At 38.9% G+C, this 19,551-nt stretch overlaps 1 long non-coding RNA gene across 1 annotated transcript in view; it reads right to left on the bottom strand.

Annotated features, from left to right (window-relative positions):
• Nucleotides 1-19,551, bottom strand: part of LOC128811975 (uncharacterized) — a 225,086-nt gene that overhangs the window by 184,116 nt on the left and 21,419 nt on the right. Inside the window, exon 2 of the long non-coding RNA XR_008438558.1 lies at nucleotides 15,094-15,157. This is a non-coding gene — a long non-coding RNA (uncharacterized LOC128811975). The remainder of the gene's footprint in view (nucleotides 1-15,093; nucleotides 15,158-19,551) is intronic.

Genomic DNA, 19,551 nt, shown 5'->3' with positions numbered 1-19,551 from the left:
CAAGAAATTGTGCCTTTTTAGCTGCAACTTTCTGAGCCCTATAAGTGCACTTATTCTAAATTAAAGCCTTTTGTGCATTTATTTTACTTTGCAATATCATAAACCATCTAGTTATCAAAATCACCTTGTAGGAAACACATGAGCTTGAGAATTTAGCAGTAAGAAAAGTAGTGAGATGCCATTCAGTATAAAACTAAAAAAAAAAAGTAAATAAATAAAACTAATCTGGCTGTATGTCATAATAGCAGTCATCATTCTAAATAAGTACTTGGTCCACCACCTAGAGCTCCTCTAGGAACTCCATAATCAGGATGGATAAATTAATATTCTATGCTGCACAGGAGAGAAAAGACAGAAATCAATGCACACAGAAGTATCAGCTCCTTGAAAAAGTGGACAAATGGCTTTCACCTGTGCCATTCACACACCAGCCTCTATAAATACACAGAAGTTCTGCATTTAAAAATATGATTCTGATATAAACCATAAACCACTATTGTTCTGTCCAACAAATAAAAGGGAGTCTTGGAGAGGTTTATTATACTCAGTAATGCTTGTTAAAGCTTATTTAAAGCTGCATTCCTAGAGCAACTCTTAATTCTTCAGTATGCACTGGCTAGTGTCATAAGGGTGGCAAGATCAATATTTTTAGCATAAACAATAAAGGAAAACAGATTCCACAATTTCCTATCAATATCAAATGAGCTCATCATTTGATAAACTCATCCTGAACACAAAAAAAAAGCAGACATGCTTAATATTGATATACATTCAACTCTACTATTTTTCCTTAGAGGGCCCTTGGGTATGAGAGAAGTCTCATTGGAAGAGTCAATACCAATTCTTGAGGTGAGGTACTACAGGAGACAAATCAGCTTTTCCTCTTGCAGGCAGATGAAACCTTGCCAAGTCACACATACTCAAAACTCCCTCCTTAAACTGCTCCCTGAATCCAGGTTCCTCTTCCCATTGAAAAGAATGACCATTCCACTTTCTCTGCATCAGCAAACTAAGCTACTCCTGATTTATTAAAGAAATATGGATATTGATCTAGCACCGATATCCAGCTGTGACAGACAAAAACTCTTTAACAGTTTAAAGTTAGAAAGTGTATGTTTATTGCGACGCCGGGCAGCGTGTGGGATAGCTCCCAAATACACACAGTGCCTTTCAGGTGATTACAGAGTCCTTTTATCCATACAAGTATTGAATACCCAAAATACAAATACATATTCATCACTTTGGTCCATCCCATTCCTCGCTTCGTATGCTAATCATTCCAAAAGCTATTAGCATGCGTAGTTTGTTCCTTGAAATGGGTCGGTGGTCCCTTTCATGGGGAGGGGTCCCAAAATGAGGAAGTAAATGAAGTCTTCCTCATTCTGACCTTTCTACCTTTTCAATGCAAATATGACAAATGAACCTTGGTTGAACTCCCATTCCCTGCCTTCAATTGATTTCAGAACAGAGGAGGCCCACAATTGTCTTATGTTCCTAAAAGCTATTTGTCAGTTTCTATATTCTTCATTATAAACTCAGCTAACTAAACATTGTGTTGACAAACAATCAATTATTAGTTAACTACTAACTCTTAACTTCATCAAGGCCTAGTCATTTATTTTAATTAACTCTAGTAAGGCTTATCTCTAACTAAAATCTTAGCACCTCTAAAATCTCTATATCCCTTGAAGTTTATGTTTCACTCCCTCCTTCACCCACTTCAAAACCACAGAAATATCAGAATTCTCAAGCTGTTTATGCTCATGCTTAGCATTTAAAGTAACACAAGCCTGGATGCCAGACAGCAAAGACCAAAGCAGCTCATTAATATCGCAGATATTCCCAGGCCGCGCTATCACTTTGCTGCAACATCTCCACCGGAGCGCCCCGGGGCAAGCAGCACGCTCGGAACAGTTTGGCAGAGCACACGGGCGGCTGCCGGAGCAGGAGCTTTAACTTGGCTGTAACTCCGCCGCAAAAGCCAAATTTCAGCGCCCGCCGCGAAACCCCGCGGCCCGCCAGCGTTACCCTTGCCAACAGCGCCACCTGGCGGCCGCGCGCGGCCGCTCCCGCCCTGCCGAGGGAAATCCCCGGGCGCAAACAGCGCGGACGGAGAATCTCTGCTCGCCGCCCCAAGGCAAAGCCAGCGCGGCGCCGCCTGAGAGAGTTTCTGACATCTACGCACAAGGCTTTGCGAACTGCAGCAGGACCGGGGCTGAAAGGCTCTCTCTTGGTTCTTGCTCGCGCTCCAAACTGTCCAAAGGGAAGCGTTTCACGCAGAAAGCTGGGACCTGAGCTCGGTGCAAAATTTCTGCAACTGCACATAATTATTTTGCTCAGCTAAACGCGTGTGAAAAGCGGCCATCCACGGTAATAAAAATGCAATTATTCTGGTTTCTAGTAGTTGGAGATAATTGCGTAAATATTGTTGCAATTTTTAAAATAAAATACATACTATCAAGAATACTCCTTTTACACTAGTATTTATCCACTGAAGTAGTTAAGGTGTATTATCTTCTTTTCATACTGTTTTTAACACACAGAGTTCCATGCCATGTATGGATCTTATGCAAATGCTCTTTGATTTCAAATGAGACTTTGCATACTAAGGAGTCTATTTTCCCATCAATGCAGAAGAGATTTACGCACATAAGTCCCATTACCATTAATGGGACTCACCCACATAAATCCCCTGCACATTGATAGACCCTTAGGATTTACATTGAAATGGGTCCTTTAGAGCCATTACAATGTCAACCTTTTGCCAGGATTTTGAGTATTAACAATACTAAGCAATACGTGGCAATCTTAATGTGTAAAATCCCAGCAAAAGGCACAACACAGAATGATATGAACAGAGCAAAAAATTCTCACTCTTATGCTATTTAAAGATGATCTCTAATTATTCTTTACCTGTCCATATTCCTATTGGTTGTTTTCCATCATTACTTTCCTTATTAAAAAATCCTACCTCCTATTTTCCATGACTATCCTCTTTCCCAAACAAGCACTGCTCAAAATCTGCTCTAAAGCATCAGGGAACAACATTTTTCTACTTTTCAGCTGAAAAAATTTTCTTCCCATTAACTTTCCTTTTAGCTTGTTACAATATCTTGGCTTCCCCCTTTTTTTTTTTTCTTTTTTTTTTTTTTAACTGGTAAGCCTACATTATAAATGCAGTAGTATAAACCCAATGGCTTAAGTGCAGCAAGCAAGATAAGACCAAAACAGCATAGTAGCAGTACTATATTTGTTTGCATGCAGGGAAGAATAATTCTCCAAATACACCACAGTATCAGTCTGTCCCTCAAGGCTATAGCAAGAAAATCAAGGTCACCTACATTCCCACAGGTTGTTCAACATATCACCAAAATAAACTCAGATGCCACTAAAAAAGCAACATTTATCACCTACACTCTCAGAAATACTTGAAACAGCTCCATTTTCCATACACACTAAGGCAGTTCAACTCTTAATTTGGTGCCTAACTTTCCACAGATTCACACGAGTGCTGTGGTGCTTAAAGAGAAATTAGAAACTAAAATATTTCTACAGAACATTATCTGCCAGTAACTTGATTGCTGAGAAATCTACTTTACATAATGACAAGCTTACATGGCTGTTTGCCCTCCCCTTATTGCCACTGTGATGTGATCAAAAAGCAGGAAGGTATCCTTGATGAACAAGAATATTTATTTTACTTGAAAAAATCTAAGGCATGATTCTTTGTTTGGTCCTAAAATTATATATAAAAATATATTTGTGGAGTTGGATTGCACTGATAATATTTTACCATTCAGCAAGCACTAGAGCACTGAATTGCTAAGTGACAGCAGGACAGCTACATCATAAATGGGACCACCAAGTCACTTCAGTCCTGAAAGTCTTTCCCCTCAGTACTAAAGAGAAACTCCTAATCTAAGTTATGCAAAACTTATCTTGGCAACAGGCTGCCACTGTTGGAAATGTACAATCCCATCATAAGATGGAAGTGGTGATGCAAACAGTAGCTATTTTATATTAATAAAGCAAACAATTCTCATTTTACAGGCAGGGATGTTCAGGTCAAGAGCCCCACTCTGGGTGACCAGCAGCAGCTCCAGCACCCAGCTGCTTCCTGGCTCTTATGGATACATCACTGCTGCAAAGAAATGAACAGTCAAAAGGCTCCTGCCACTGTTTCATAAAGAAAATTGTTTTACACTGTAGGTTTAGGATGTGCCCTCCACATAACACAAAAAATGTAAGTAAATAAATAAATAAATAGAGAGAGAACGAGCGTGAGAGAGCGCACGCGAATAGCGGATAAGTAACCATGGTGATTCCTGATCTCACACACAGGACAGAGAACCTACATTGTGTGTGACCTTTTTCTACTCCACACATGAAGGAAGACTCCACTGGCTCCAGCAGCAGGACTAGGATGTGTCAGGATTCCTACAGGATCAGGCTCTTAGGACCAGATCTCCAAAGTTAATTATATTTTTAGGAAAATGACAGTTAAGCAGGTATATATCTTTGTGAATTAGAGTCTCAGTGAATAAAACCAAACAACAATAAAACCCCAGAGAAAACCACACCACAGACAGGTACTATGGTCCAGATGCACAGGAGAACCAAATCTCTGACAGGGCTTATATGTAATTTAGAAGCCATACTACTAAAACCTGCAGAAGAATTGCCAGCATGTTTTCCCCAAGCTTGGCAAATCATCCCTTATTTCTCATAAACCGAATCAAGGCAGAACTTCCCTTATTCTTCAGCAGGCCTAATTAGGCTCCTGCCTAAATAACTCTGTGGTTAAATCTCCATGCTTGTCAGTGGCATGTTCAGAGTGACTAGCACACCTACAGGTCAGCCTCTGTACTTTGTGGTGGAGCTCGACACCCTCTTCCCTTTCATTTTAAGAGAAAACACAAGATGGTGCTAGAGGTGATAATGCTCCTTTTAATGCTGAATTTCCCCCAGTAGAGCCCTGCTCAGATTTTGAAAAAGTAGTCATCATTTGTTAGAGGAGTTTTACAGTCTCATATCCCCAAATGAAGGGTCTATAATCTCCTGGTAATGTGCTAGCTGGAAGTACCACCCATTTAAATTTAAATTGCTCTATTTTGCAAATTTATCATGATTGAGCAAATGGAAAATGTTCTCATGGAATGGGAAAGCCCTAGTATGGGAGGGGCAGATCAGGTCCTGAAACCTCAAATGAGTTTACTTTCTGGCTGAATGCAGCAGGAACAGGACAGCTCAGAACTGAGTCCCAGCACTAGACTCAGTTGTTCTATATCATAGCTCAACAAGCCCACCAATTTAGAAAACCTCAATTAGAACAAAAATGCAGGTTATAATGGTTTATTCCTGCTTTTGCCAAGCAGCTCTACTTGTGTAAGAAAACCACACCATTGATACTGTCCAATTGTCCTGATTCAACAGAGCTTTGCACGAGCTCCTAACAGACCTTTACTTGCAGACTACTTGGGGCATGGAGTTCAGAAACCCATTGTAAATCTTAAATGCATTAATGTCTGCTCATTTTCCTGGCCAGCAACCAGCCAGCTTTTCCCTTTCCCAATTACCCACCTTCACCCAGCCCTTGGAACAATAGAATTTTTCCCATAGTTGCATCAGGATGAAAACTGCAGGTTCAGTCCTCAAGCCCTTTCCTCCTCTTGATACTGAAGAGGAGAGAGGGGGAGAGAGAAGACAGAAAGGACAGGGATCAGCTCAGAGCTGAAGAATGGGGCAGCCATCCTGAGCTATCAGATTTCTTCTGTTCTCTCCTTGCTTTGCAAATGGGTTCAGTTCATTTAGGGGAAGTACAGGAGCCTTGCCAGCAGGCCTGAAGAGCTGCTGCACTCAAGGAAAAAGTAGCCAGAAGTACTCCTTTGGCTCATTAAAGGGTGCATCACTCCCCTAGCCTGACATCTCCAAGCTCTGTTCAAAGCAGATTAATGAGAAGAATTTGAGAGTTAGCAGAACAGGTGCCAGTGGCTGAAATGCCATTGCTCAGGTTCAGTTGTTGCCACCCATGACAGGATCTCCTGTAATCAGCTGCTTCTATGGCCAATTTCATCTAATGACTGTGTAACAGCAGTAATGGACATCTCTGCTGGTTTGTTTTTTGTATTTTTGCCACAAAGCAACCTTGCTGTGATGACACAGCGACTATATTTAGTTCCTGCTCTGTACTAAAGTATAATGCTCAGCTAAAAGTTTTTATCCTCTCTGTCATTGTGTAATCTATATATAAAACTTAAAATACAGTTTCTTGCCAAAAGGCAGGAGGTGGTGATATTTCTGTAGCTATAGATAGTAGTTACCATGTACTCAGAATTACACTTGCATTAAAAAAAATGACACACATTACTGTTGCATAGTGAACTTCTATGATTTACATGTCATCGTCTTAATTTTACTAGTCAAAATACATTTTTTGCTTTTGTTCCTCAACAAAAAAAAAAAAAGTATATTACTAATGCTAAGGTTGTGATGTGAAGTGACAGAAGCCAGGAAAATTCAGAGTTACATCTGACACTGTATCCTTTACTCACAAGGTTGGGTTAAGACAAGACAATGGCTGTCTACACTTCCAAGTTCCCAGGCTTTGTTAAATATGTATCATAACCTTCACATTCATTTAAAAAGTGTCTCTCTTCTTCTTTCCTTAAAAAAGTGGTTTTGTTCCTTGATACAATTTGTAAAACACTGGAGAAATGGAAGAACAAGCAATAAGTATTGCCTTAAAATTCAGATATTTTATATATAATTTCAGATGCATATTGCACCACCTTAATGATATACCAGGTGCAATTCAGCACTGCAGAAGTCCAGGCTTCACGTTTCTTCCCAGTTCTTTATGTTTTTGTGACATACAACAATGGGACTCACCAGCCCCAAATGGAACAGCCAGCAAAGACTTTCCAGGGTCTCACAGGGAGCCTGAGATGGGCTCTCCATGGAATAGAGGGGAAGACTGGATCAGAATTTAGTGCTGGGACACTGAGTTGAATTCACCCCTCTCTCGTCAGATATTTTGTGATACATTAAGAAAAACCCCCTGGTTTCCACATCCAAGGACCCCACAATGAAATGGGACTGTGGGGCACAGCAAGTACAGGCACAGACAGTGAGGTGCCCAGGTGAGACAGGGTGGGGAACCAGGTAGGAACAAACATATCCAGAATAAAGTGCCTGGTTGTGGAAAAGTATTGTTCAGTTTTATATTCTGCTGTAGCTAAAATCTTGATCGTTTCTACAACACTATTATCCATAGGTTTTAAACATCTGTGAAATTAATTATTTATCATCAAAATACTACCACTATGAGACCAGATATAAGTGGAGAACAGATAAAAGTGAGTTGCCCACGATCATTAAAATTTCTGTGTCAGAACAAAAGAAATTGAAGCAATTTCTGCCTCTTTTGGCCTTCTCACATGAGAACTACAGCTGCTAAGAACGTAAAAACTGAAAGGATACAGGACTTCCAGGAAGTTCATATTACAAATTTGATCAAAAACATTGCAGGAATAACCTAATGAAATTGCAAGCACACACAGAGGGAGCTGATGGAATCAAAGTTTCCTAACACTGTAATCTTTCCTTTCACAAGCAGTGCAGTACCCACAGCAAGTATTTGCTATCTTCAGTTATTATGTCAGTATAAAACACATAACAGACCTGAAGTTTGGAATCCATCAATGTATTTTACTGCATTAGTATCTCCCAACTTCTACACAATATCCCTTTAAAATTACTATGTCTAGCTCTTTATTTTAATGGTATGATGTGACAGATCTTAAGGAATCTGTTCCAACCCAGTAACTCCTACTTTCACTCCCACCCAAACATTCAATCTGTGCATTACAGCTACTTTTCATATTAGAACTCCTCTTTCATTTATCTGTAATAAGCTGAATTTACACGGCAAGTTCCTGAAAGCAAGCAAAAAAAGATGTTGTGCATTCTGTTTTAAATCAAATTCATTTTAACTTGGCTCTCTGCTGCAAATCCATTCAGGGTTTACACTGACTCAACAATTTCCTATATCTGCTTTTGCATGCTACCAATCCCCCCATACATTCTCTTGCATATGGAGGCTGTGCTTTTTCCATAAACAGAGACAAATATACTTGACTGGAAAAAATACTCAAAAGGACTTTTCTGTTGCAACATTTTTAAGCTGATATTCTTTAAGAAATTTATAAAAAACCAAAATTACGCCTCAGCCCCTCGCCATGTGCATTTAACAGGGTAAAAAAAAACCCAGATTACAGTTTCTGTTGCTTATTTTAATTTTTCCCTGCTTCAAACACCACAACACTTCCCAGACATTATTTAGTCAGTAATCTGCATACCTGTTCTACAAAATAGCTTCCAAATTTCCCTTTGCTGCCCACACATTTGCTGCTTCTAAGTGACTTGCACTGAAAGCAGCATGCATCAGAAAATTCACACCTACCTGGCCTGATGGACACCAGAGAGGCTGCACTGCAAAGCTTCCATGAGAAAAGTCTCAGAGATGCTCAGGCAGGGGAAACAGGAGGCATTAGAGCACAAGAGCTGGTAGAACAGACAAAGCTCTCGCAAGGATTTGCTTCCTTAAACTGTAACTGGGCATTTTTTGCACAAGGACAGGGTTTATGCTCTCTGAATGCATAAATCAATGAAATTCAACCACCTCCAGGTTTCTGACTCAGGAGGCACCATCATAAAGTGTCAGGTCTATCAACAGTGCAATCAAGATGGAACTTAGTCTAATATTCTCAGTCCATTACCTTTTATTTTTTGAAACAAAGAATGATGAGAATTCTTATCACACATCTTGTGAACCACAGAATGGGCAACAACAATCACTTCTCACAGCAAACAAACATCCCAGAAGTGGGCAAATACAATCCTGGAAGTGGACAAATATTTCCCAAGCTCTTCACACCTGTACCACCTCCCCTTTTACTAGCAGTACAAGATTAAGTTCACAGATCTGCAAGGTTAAGTTAAGAAAATAGTGCCATGCTATAATTAGCACACTTCCACAACTCTCAAGACTTGCATTCGTCTGATAAAAATCTTTAATTTGTTATTGCCCATGAATCTACCCTGCCTTAATCTCCTAAACTGAAATAGAACCTTTGATTGTAAGGTTGCCAGTCAGACATTATTATCCTGGTACAATTATTTCTATGCACATACACAAGGCTAGTATAAAAATACTGTTCTGCTTTCACAGATAAAAGGCACAGAAGCATCTAGAATCTCCAGTTAAGAACTGGGTCTGTTACTGAGGGTATAAACAGACAGCAAAGCCATCAGTCAGCGGCCTAGAAAGCTCTCAGAGTTACACAGCAGTAAAGAAAGACAAGACAGAGTAGAAAAGGGATATTAAAAAAATGAAAAAGTTAAAAAAACCTAAAAGACATATTCTTGGTACATCATAACATTCTTCAGTTTGAAATGAAAGGAACAAGAAACATCCCTTTAAACCTCTTGTCTAGAACTTTGATTATTTCAATCAAATTCTACCCACTAATTCTTAAATAAATAAAGTGTATTGCAAACAGGAATCTAAGATGCAGTTACGTACATAAAATGTATAATGTGCATAAAAAGCAAGATGAGCACGACATCTTATGATCTCAAAATTAGTTGCAGGGGTTTTGTCCGTGACACAGAAACAAGGAAAGGACTTCACACCACCAGTTTGGTGCTTGCCCTTTACTTTAACAGACAGTATTTGTCTCAGGCTCAAAAAATATCTTTTCTTTGACAAGCTGAAACTGATTGTAGAATTAGTGAAATTCAGCCATAGCTACCCCTCCCCATGCATTGAGGCAGCAATTTAGCACCAGGTGCACTCTCTTTCAAACAGAGGGGCTCCACTGTCTCATGCACAGTTAAGGAGTTGGATTAAGAGGCTACTGGAGCTCCAGGAAGATGTTGCTACTGCAGCAGGACTTTGCCTGCTGCCTCTCAAAGCCCCTGGCTCCTGTTACACAGTGCCAAGGAACAACAGCTACACCACAAAAAACTCCTGCCATTTTTACCAGAAACAGATATTGCAATCTGCTACAGACTGTCCTTGTGACATGGATGTGATAAAGCAACAGCATTTGGGATCTTTCTGCATGTAATTCACTACCAACCAAAATTAACCACAGCTCAACTCAGGAGAATTGATTTAAACCACTTTCTTTCCAAACAGGAAGAGCAAGCATGTGAAAATATTTTTCATAATTCTTCAGGCTGAGTGGGGTTGCTCAGAAGATGGGATAGGCAAAAGAGCCATTGTGGCTTTTCTGCACATCATGGCACAGGGAATGACTCTGTCTGCAGCCTTAGGTATCCCTGTGAGCAGAAGACTCACTAGAAGAATGAAGAATGGATTATATCCAACAAAACACAGTGCCCTGGATGTCTATTCTAAATACCCCACCTTTTACAGATTGGCTGCAACAAAACTATTTTGCACAGAGTTATGTTTCTAAGTCAGAATCACAAATACCATCTTCAGGGCTACAAGCACTTCATACTGAAATGGACATAGCTCAGCATCACAAATGAGTGCAATCCTCCACTCCCTGAATCACCTAGAAGGGATCACAGTGGAGATCTCTGAGGTGAAAAGCAGTCTAGCAGTGTGAAAGCCTTGCAGCAAATAGTACTTTTACATCTGAACCCTATTTCAGATCAAGTTTTTTCAGAGAGTGGTTACAAGACATCTTCTCCTATAGCTCTGCTCCTATCTTCCAGCTTTCTAAGTCCAAGAAAATTATAAGTAGAGAAAAATTCCATGTTGCTGCTGGTATGCCCTTAAAAATGGAGTCCCTGAAGAAGCTGAAGCCACAAATGTTCATCCGTGCGTCTCCCAGGTCTGCTTTATTAACCAGGAAAATAAAAAGACTAGAACCCCTAGTCCCATTGTGCCACATATTTTATGACCTTTCAATAAAACATAGCAGCTAAATAGCAAATGGTCAGTTTAAAAAGGTCTTCCCTATGAAACAAAACTACAAGAATAGCATTGGAACCTTTTTTTCCCCCAGCTGACAGGGAAGGGCAGAAAAAATATTAAACCAGGCACTGCTGATGGGGGCAATGGCCACATAACTGCACTTACTCTCTACAACAAATTCCAGCACTCTGCCCTCAGTGATTTTGCTCCACTCAAGCCAAATGATAAAACTGGCAGAGAGTATTTTAAAGCAGTTATCCAAACCTCACTACTCTACAGGATGGCAACATATCCTACAAGAAATCTGCAAATAAAAGCATAGTTTTAAAGACTAGTCTGATGAAAACTTTTTATCTCTAGTCTTGTACATTCTTAGTCCCTGGGTGGATTACAATGGGTTACATAAAGTAATTTATTGGACTGTTTTGTAGAGAGAAATACTCCCCAAGAACACCTCTTTCTGTATCACCCTTCATATAACATGAAATATTTGCCACCCACAGTCAGATCTGACCAAATGACTAAAGGCAATGTCCTTCTAAGTGCTCAAAATAACATCAAGAATTCTCTGAGGTAATTTGCAGATGCTCTATAAAACCACAAGGAATAATCTATTTAAAAACCCCCACCAAAAATCACACAAAACCCTCCTAAAATACACTTTATCACACAGTTCATGCTGAACAGCAAAGCTTGTATTCATTACAGACCGGACGACACCAAACTCGCACTGTATTGGAAATGCCATGAGTACAACAGAGCGAAGTGACCACAATAGCATCTCTACCTGTACTTAAATGCATTGGTCCTGCTGTCCCACCCCTAAATTACCATCAGAATTTTGGAAGCATCCTGAGATATTTAGGTATGGGCTTCACAGACTAAAGGGGAGCACTCTTGCTTTACTTTTCTGAGGTCAGCACTGCCACAATCCCCCAGCTGGGTCACTGAGCATTGCCAGCAGGAAAACAGAACCAGGACTGTCCAGCAGCACTGAGCCAGACCCTGGTGTGCTCATCAGTGCCTGAGGGGGAAATCTCACTTCAGTGCTTCAGAGGAGAAGATTGTATTTCTTTTAGGTTCACCACACTGTGTGGTAACAACAGTGAGAAAAATCAACTTTAAAAAATTGCTGTTTTTCAGATAATGTGAACACAGACATCAATTTCTACTAAATGCAGCACTCAACCCTGGGATAGTCAATCTAAAAGGTGGTCAGGACCCTGAGGAGAAGGCCTGGGCACAAGGACATGGAAGGGTTAATGCCCTTTCCTTACCTCAACAGCATCCACCACTCTTAGAATTTCTCTTATCTCTTCTTTAACACTCTATACTCATTCCAATCCCCACATATTTCTATAGCCTTTTTTCCTTTATCTCTTCTTCAGGGGACTCCCTCTAGATGTGACACTTCCTAAATCTGCATTTCCTTATAATCTTTATGAGAATACAGTTCTCATAAGCTGCTATGTATATTCACTAAGGCTGAGTTCACTTTTAATGTTCAGTGACAAAAATTTATCTGGAAAGAAAAGTGTTTCTTGCAGGCAATGCAGAACCCTAGTGGGCACAGGAGACCCAGGACTATTGTCCTTTGTTCCCACCTCTCACTGTTTAAGATGATGAAAAAATGCCATTGAAATGTTCATTGAAAATCTTTTCCAATCCCCATCCAACTCAGTCTCATTAAACACCCAAACCATCTGATTAAACACCTTAGGCATGGGCAGTAGAATTATTGATTGTTTTCAACAGTCATCTCAACAGACACAGCAGCTCACCCATGGTGCTGCTAACCTGTCACAGTGTACATTTCCTTGTTCAGTTTATGCTGCACTGGGTTATGTTCTCCAACAGAGGAAGTACTTGTTAACTCATTAAATAACTTCAGTCCCGCATTATATTACTGTAAGTTCCTCTCAAGGATTCAAATCAAAGACTATAAAAATTATGTATATCAATTAAATATACATTTATATACATTCTCCAAAAAGTAGCATTTGTTTGTTGCTATGAGTCTTTCCTGCAATAAAGCCTTCCCAACAGATGATTAAAATGAAGACATTTATTTTAAAAAATTGCTGCAAGAAATTTATTATGCTAATTCCTCATACTCTAATGCAAAATGTGCTTGAGCTTGAAAAGTTCAAACATAAAACTTGGCAGCTCAAAATCAGGCACAGCTGAAGATTCTCCTGTAAAATCCAACCCACGTCTAAGAGCCTTACAGTGGTTTACAAACATTCAGCCACAAATGCAGCGCTGCCACCGAGTGCAACTCCATGTAGGGAAAAGTTTAGAGAGCATCCACAAATATACATAAATAGCAGGGGGCAAAGTCAGAGCTCCATTCAGCCCTCTCATCCCAATTCAAGTCATTTGTACTACTTACAGAGCTCATGAGAGAGAAAAGATTACATCAAGAAAAATCTATATTCTCTGTGTCCCATATAACTCTGAATACTTATATTTTGACAGGTCACGAAATTTCTTGAGCAGGCTGGTGCTGCACTGTGGTAAGAATACAGTAAGAAGACAAGCCTTGATACACAGATAAGACCATGAGGGACCTTATCTTGCTTTGTAATTGTTTCCTTTGTTAAATAATCAATTAAAACCCAATAGGTTTGACAAAGTCTTTGATGAAGATTATGTCTTAAACTTTAAGAGGGTATAAAGGAGAAAAAACAAAACTAAACAAAGATTAATTATGATTTTTAAACAGGGGAGGGAAGGAGACAATTATTTAACCAAGAGAAGTGTCCTATGACACTGGAATGCCAGCCTGGGAAAGCAGAGATTCTTTAATTATCTAAATGACATGATCCAAACAAAATCAATCACTCGTGTCTTTGTTCCCCCACTCAGCCCTAGGAAAGTTTCCCGTTAAGACATTTATTTATCCTGCACTTCTCAGGGTGGAAAGTCTAATGGTCTGCTAAAAATATCACAGAGCAGAATCATTAAAAAATCACAAATTTCTTCATCAATAATAAATACGTGAAAAAATGGTGGATGATTACAAAATATACAGCAGTGACAGCTCCAGAAAAAGTTTTTTGGAATTTTTCCATGTTTGCTGTTTTATAAGTCAGTCATTAGGAGGCAGCAAATGGCTCAAAACCATGTGAGAAAACAAATCCTGAAGGAAATTGAAAGTGAATAGGACAGTAAGAACTAGAACTGGGAAATTAATTCAGCCACAAAAGTAGCTTTTTGACATTTTCCACTTCAATCTGATGTCAGGGTATGTAGAAGAAAATACTTTGTAAGCTATTTGTTACATAATTTGGCATCTAATTAATGGAAACCACACTCAAACTTTATAAGGTTGACTTGGTATTTTTGGTAATGTTAAAAAGCAAAAGACTTATCCCAGCCTGCTTTCCTATAGTCTGCTTTTTAAGGGATATCACAACATTGTCCACACATATGGAACAAAATAAACCACGTCTCATCTCATTTCGTCTAAAATAAAGAGCTTATAACAGAAATTTCAGAGTTCTATGTTATTTACAAGCTTTGCCTTTCAAGGAAAAATCTAAAAGCTCCTGTGGTTTCACTAGTGCTTCATTAGCAACAATAATCAGATTTAAATCAGTAACATTCATACCTCTCTCTTTCTAGCATAATACAGCACAAGTCAAGGTAAAAATAGCATGAGAAGCTTTCTTAAAAATGAAAATTAACCCCAGAGGTTCTACTATGAGTGCCAACATTTCTGTAAATTGCCGGTCATATTTTATACTGTGCAGCCAGGAAGCTGTTTTTAAATGCACTAATATCCTGAATCAAAACAGAATTGGAAAGGGAGAAACATTTTGCATTCTAAGCAAGCCTGTAAATAAGAAAATATTAAAATGTGGGCTAGGCTTGCCACATCATTGCCTACAGCATGTAAATTAATGCTTATTTCTCAAGCTGTTTTATCTTCAGCACAGGACAATGCACTTATCTCCATCTCACTAAACAGTTATAATAAGTAACAGAGATGATAAGCATTAAACCACATCAATATTTCTCAATAGATTTATACAGCTGTATAGCATTCTTAAAATACTGAATTTGCAATTAATCAAGCATTCTCAGCTTTTTCATATTAATCATAAAACACAAATAATAAAAACAAGGCATAAACTTACTATTTGTTAGGTGTTCACACTGTCCTGTGGTCTGAGTCAGTGGGAAATAATTACCCTAGGAAATCTGGTAAGCAGAAATACAATAAAAATAAACATTAGCATTCCAAAAAGAATAAATTCAGCTTTCCTGCAAGTATTTTTCCTCATAATACTTCACAGGCAAGGTTAAAAAAAAAAAGGAAAAAGAACCACAAAAAGCAAAGTTGAAAAAATATATATACACATTTAAAACATAGTCCAGCAGTGTTCAAGGATCCTTGCCTCTCAAACTTTAAAGCAGCACAGACAAATGTTGAGATGCCTATAATAGAACAAAAATCCAAGTTCTCAATCACTAGTTACGCAGTATGTGTCAGTAAGGAAGACAATTTCCAAAATAATGATTAATGTATTATCCAGATTTTTTCCCCTCTCTCTCTTTTCCCCTTCCCATTCAGGTTTTTCTTCTTATAAAATGCACATAGGTTTTTTCTTCCCTGTACCCTGACTCAGGCCTGGCTTTGAAATGCATTTCAATCTCTCAACACAGACTGCTTTCACTGCATTTAGAGTCCCACCAAGGCCCAGCTTTAAAAGCTACTGATTCTTTTTTTCTTTAGCCTTCCTCACAAAGGAAGGGTATTTTGTAAATTACCAGCTCGTTCAGATCAACAAAAGGTACTTTCATAGAAAGCCCCATTTGATTTTGCTCAAATTTGATTACAAGGATGGAGAAAAGGAAAGGAAGTCAAAAAGAAAAACCCCAGATGGCTTTTTCATTCATCTCAGTGAATGAGCTTTATCTGTGCCTTTTGAAACTGTAGCAGTGGAAAAGCATTTCTGTTGGCTTAAAAAACTTGACAAAAATTATTGGTTTGCCATTTCTCATGTAACTGCCATTGGGAACTGGATGAAAAGACTTTTTCATGGGATCGCCTGCTTGGATCAAAATAATGGAGATTAGGTATTTCATTATAAATTACAGTGGGAGATAGAGCAGGCTGTCATATTAATAGCAACCTGCTCATGGCCTTCAATGGTAGCTATTCTCCTAGACAAAGGACCAAGGGGGTTGTCTATTGAACTTGTACTTTAGGCCTGATCAATTTTCTATCATCAAGGCAAAAGGTGAGGTGACTAACAAAAGAATTCACACATGACTGACCTCATAAGCCTATAGATAAAACAGCTTAAAGAAACAAAACACATCCTGAAATTATGGGTGATAAACTGTATAAAGGAAAAAGAAGAGAAATGATAGAAAAAGGGAGAGAGAGAGAGCACGTGGTCTATAATTCTCCCGCCCTTCTTAGGTGAATGGACATATTAAAAGCTACTTGTTTTCAGCTGCAGATAATTGCAGCCTTTGCTTTTGCCATGTTCTGCCTTAAATCCTTCCATGTACTTTTTCATCCAAGACTCTTTCAGTAATTTCATCACAAGTAACCACAGCACTGAGTTTAATATAGAACTTCCCAGAGCTGTAGCTGCACACAGGATTACACACAACATCACAGGCAGAAAGGTGCTACACAGGCATTACACTTATAATCAAATTACAGGAATAGCTCTGAACCTTTGAGTTGCTATCCTTTTATACAAAACCTTGCTAATTATGGGAGACTTGGACATCTGAGCTATATAAGAACAACACCTCACAGAGTTTGAAAGTCTTATTTCTCTTTGACTAAGATGTCACACAATTTTATACAGAGTGCAAAACAGCTTTTAAAATGCTCATATTTAGGTACCTTTATAAGTGTATTATTTGAATTTTTTGCCTTGCTCCCTAGGAGATGAAGACCCTTCTATAACCACAGCATTGGACTTTGCTGCTCAGGAAGAGATACAGAGGGTGAAACCTTCACTCCCCTGAAGCCAAATACACGGCAGCAAAATATTCTCTGCTCTCTCTCAGGACGAACATTCCCTCCAGTTCTTTGTACAGGTAGAAACTCAACTACCCAGAAAACTTTTATGCATGGAACTATGGCTCTAGATACATCTTGACTCGGTAGGAATTTCCCATAAGCTGTTAAAATTACATTTACTAAACATGACAAAACTGCAGAAGCATGCAAATACTTGCATTTGAAAACCAAATCATGAGCTAAAGCAGCTGAGCCCCTTCCAGCCTGCTAACAGCAGCTCAGGTGCAAATGGCACCCACTCTACCTGCAGCATGCCATAGGAGAGGACAGTGGTTGAGAATTTGGTTTCAAGCTCCAGCTACATGAGCACCAAGAAGCTGGTGTGTGCCAAGTTTTCAGAGATATTTAGGAATTTCTCCTTTTAGCTCTACCACTGCAGTGATACTGCAGTTTCACAAATAAAGCTAGTCACTGACTCATGGCCCTTTGCCACAGATCCACCTATCAGCACAGCAGTATTTATGTAAAGACATTTAAATAATTCAGGCTAAAAAGGAGCACATTTTAGTGAGCTAAGATTCAGAAACAGCCAGACAGAATACATGGGAGGCTACAGACTGGGTGCAGGGAAGGAACTTCTGAGCCATAACTTTGCTGCAGAAGCCAATGGATTGTTGAATTACAGAGTCCTACTGAAAACAAACATACATTCATTAGCACAGAGAAATATTAAATAATTCATTGTAAACACTTTCTGGAAGCAGAGACAAGATGAAGACAAGCAAAACAGCAGCAGTGTGTGTTAAGTTTTGGCTGCCAGCACAAAAAACCAGAATCAGTGACAGAGCACACACCCCCAAGAGCTCAGATACATGAGATCATTGATGTCGCCCTAGTGGTAATGATATCTTTCCATTATTCCAGAGATCTACTGATGATTACTAAATGATTAGCAATTAATCCCAACTTTATATCCTCTGTGAGGGGCTCTACTGAGTAGTTACAGAGGAAAGAGCTCTTGTAATCATTGCAGATAACACTCTGAAAATATTGCCTCTGTGCTCAGTGGCACCGAGAAAGACAAACTGAATATTAAGAGCTATTTGAAAAACAATACAGACCAGCAAAAACCACATTTTGTGATAGCATCAGCATAATTTGAGTACCCCATATTAAAAGGCAGGAGCAAGGCCACATATAAAAAAAGATATATATGTGTCATTTTCAAAGGAAAACATTAGGCAAGCACTGCCATTAAGACACAGACAAACTTGAGCCACAGAACATTTACTCTTTATGTTAAAAGACTATTTCTATATTACAATTTTAGATACTGCTGTACACCTACTTCTGGGGAGAAGATCCAGTAACTGGCATAAGAAGACAGAATCAGTAATATTTGAGATTATTTTTTGTGACTGCAAAGCATGGTTGATACAAAGGATGGCTTAATATTTGATAATTGTCAAATAGCAAGCCCCTGTAAGAATTGATGTATCTCAAAGCAGCTTTCATGAGAATTTGTGAATAGTTATTTTGCTTTTGAATGATAACTTATTAATCAAAATTAAATTTCTCAGATAATTGAGCAAAACTCTTTCTAAGCTTAACCTTTGCATTTTGTGCTCCTGTAAGACTCCATCTGTTTGGGCATACTGATTCCAGGGAAACAGCATCAATGCCAGTGGTACTGAAATTAATTTGGAGAGAGCATTCTGACCAAGAACGTCCAGCCAGGTAATGTAATTATAAAATATGTGTCCACATAGTGGGCCAAGACAATCACAACCTTGAGAATAACTCCTCTCATAGAAAAAAAACCTAAAAGCTGTTTCCACTGACTTTTGCTGATTTTTGTCTGAATTGTGTTTGGTTTGTTCTCAGCTTCCACATCTCATTGTCACATTTTTCTCTCATTCATCATGTCAGTGCAAGAGACCTGCAGAATAAACAGTGTCTGTTACCCTCAGTGTCCATCAGCTCCCCCAGCCAGCACAGACAGACCCTGTGAACACAACAGACATCTTAGCCCTGTCCCATCAGTCTTGCATAAATAATTGGACTTTAAAATAATTTGGGAGTTTGAAAGTGTGTATCAATTTTTTCTTCCCATAATTCTTCTTGAAGGTATTTTCTGAATAATCTTTGCAAATAGTTATTCTTACAGTGCATTTAAAAGTACAGCAGACAGAGGTAGCCTGGCTGACCACAAGACATTATGCATCTTGTTTTCTGGTGAACAAACAGGACTGCACACATTCTTCCATGTTTCTCTGAACTTCAGGAGTGGCATTCAGAAATGCCTATTTTCATAATATCCAGCTAGAAAATTGTTTTCCATTAAAATTCAACATGCATACTTGAACAAAAATACCCCACCAAACCAAACCAACCAAAAAAGAAAAAAAAGGAAAACTTTTTTTATCTACCAATAGGGGAACACAGATTTACAAGACACTTTTTCCAGTGAAGGAACACAGTAAAACTGATAATTCTTAGCCCACCTTGGGGCTGTAAGAAGGTTCATTATCAGCTTTAATGGTACTGGAGAGTGAATATCTGTAAGAAGTCTGTCATCTCTCATCAACATTTTAAATCTCTGATGTTG

Source organism: Vidua macroura, chromosome 10, assembly GCF_024509145.1.
Source record: "Vidua macroura isolate BioBank_ID:100142 chromosome 10, ASM2450914v1, whole genome shotgun sequence".
Taxonomy (NCBI): Eukaryota; Metazoa; Chordata; class Aves; order Passeriformes; family Viduidae; genus Vidua; species Vidua macroura.
Note: the sequence above shows the minus strand (reverse complement) of the source record. Positions and strands in the feature narration are given on the sequence as shown.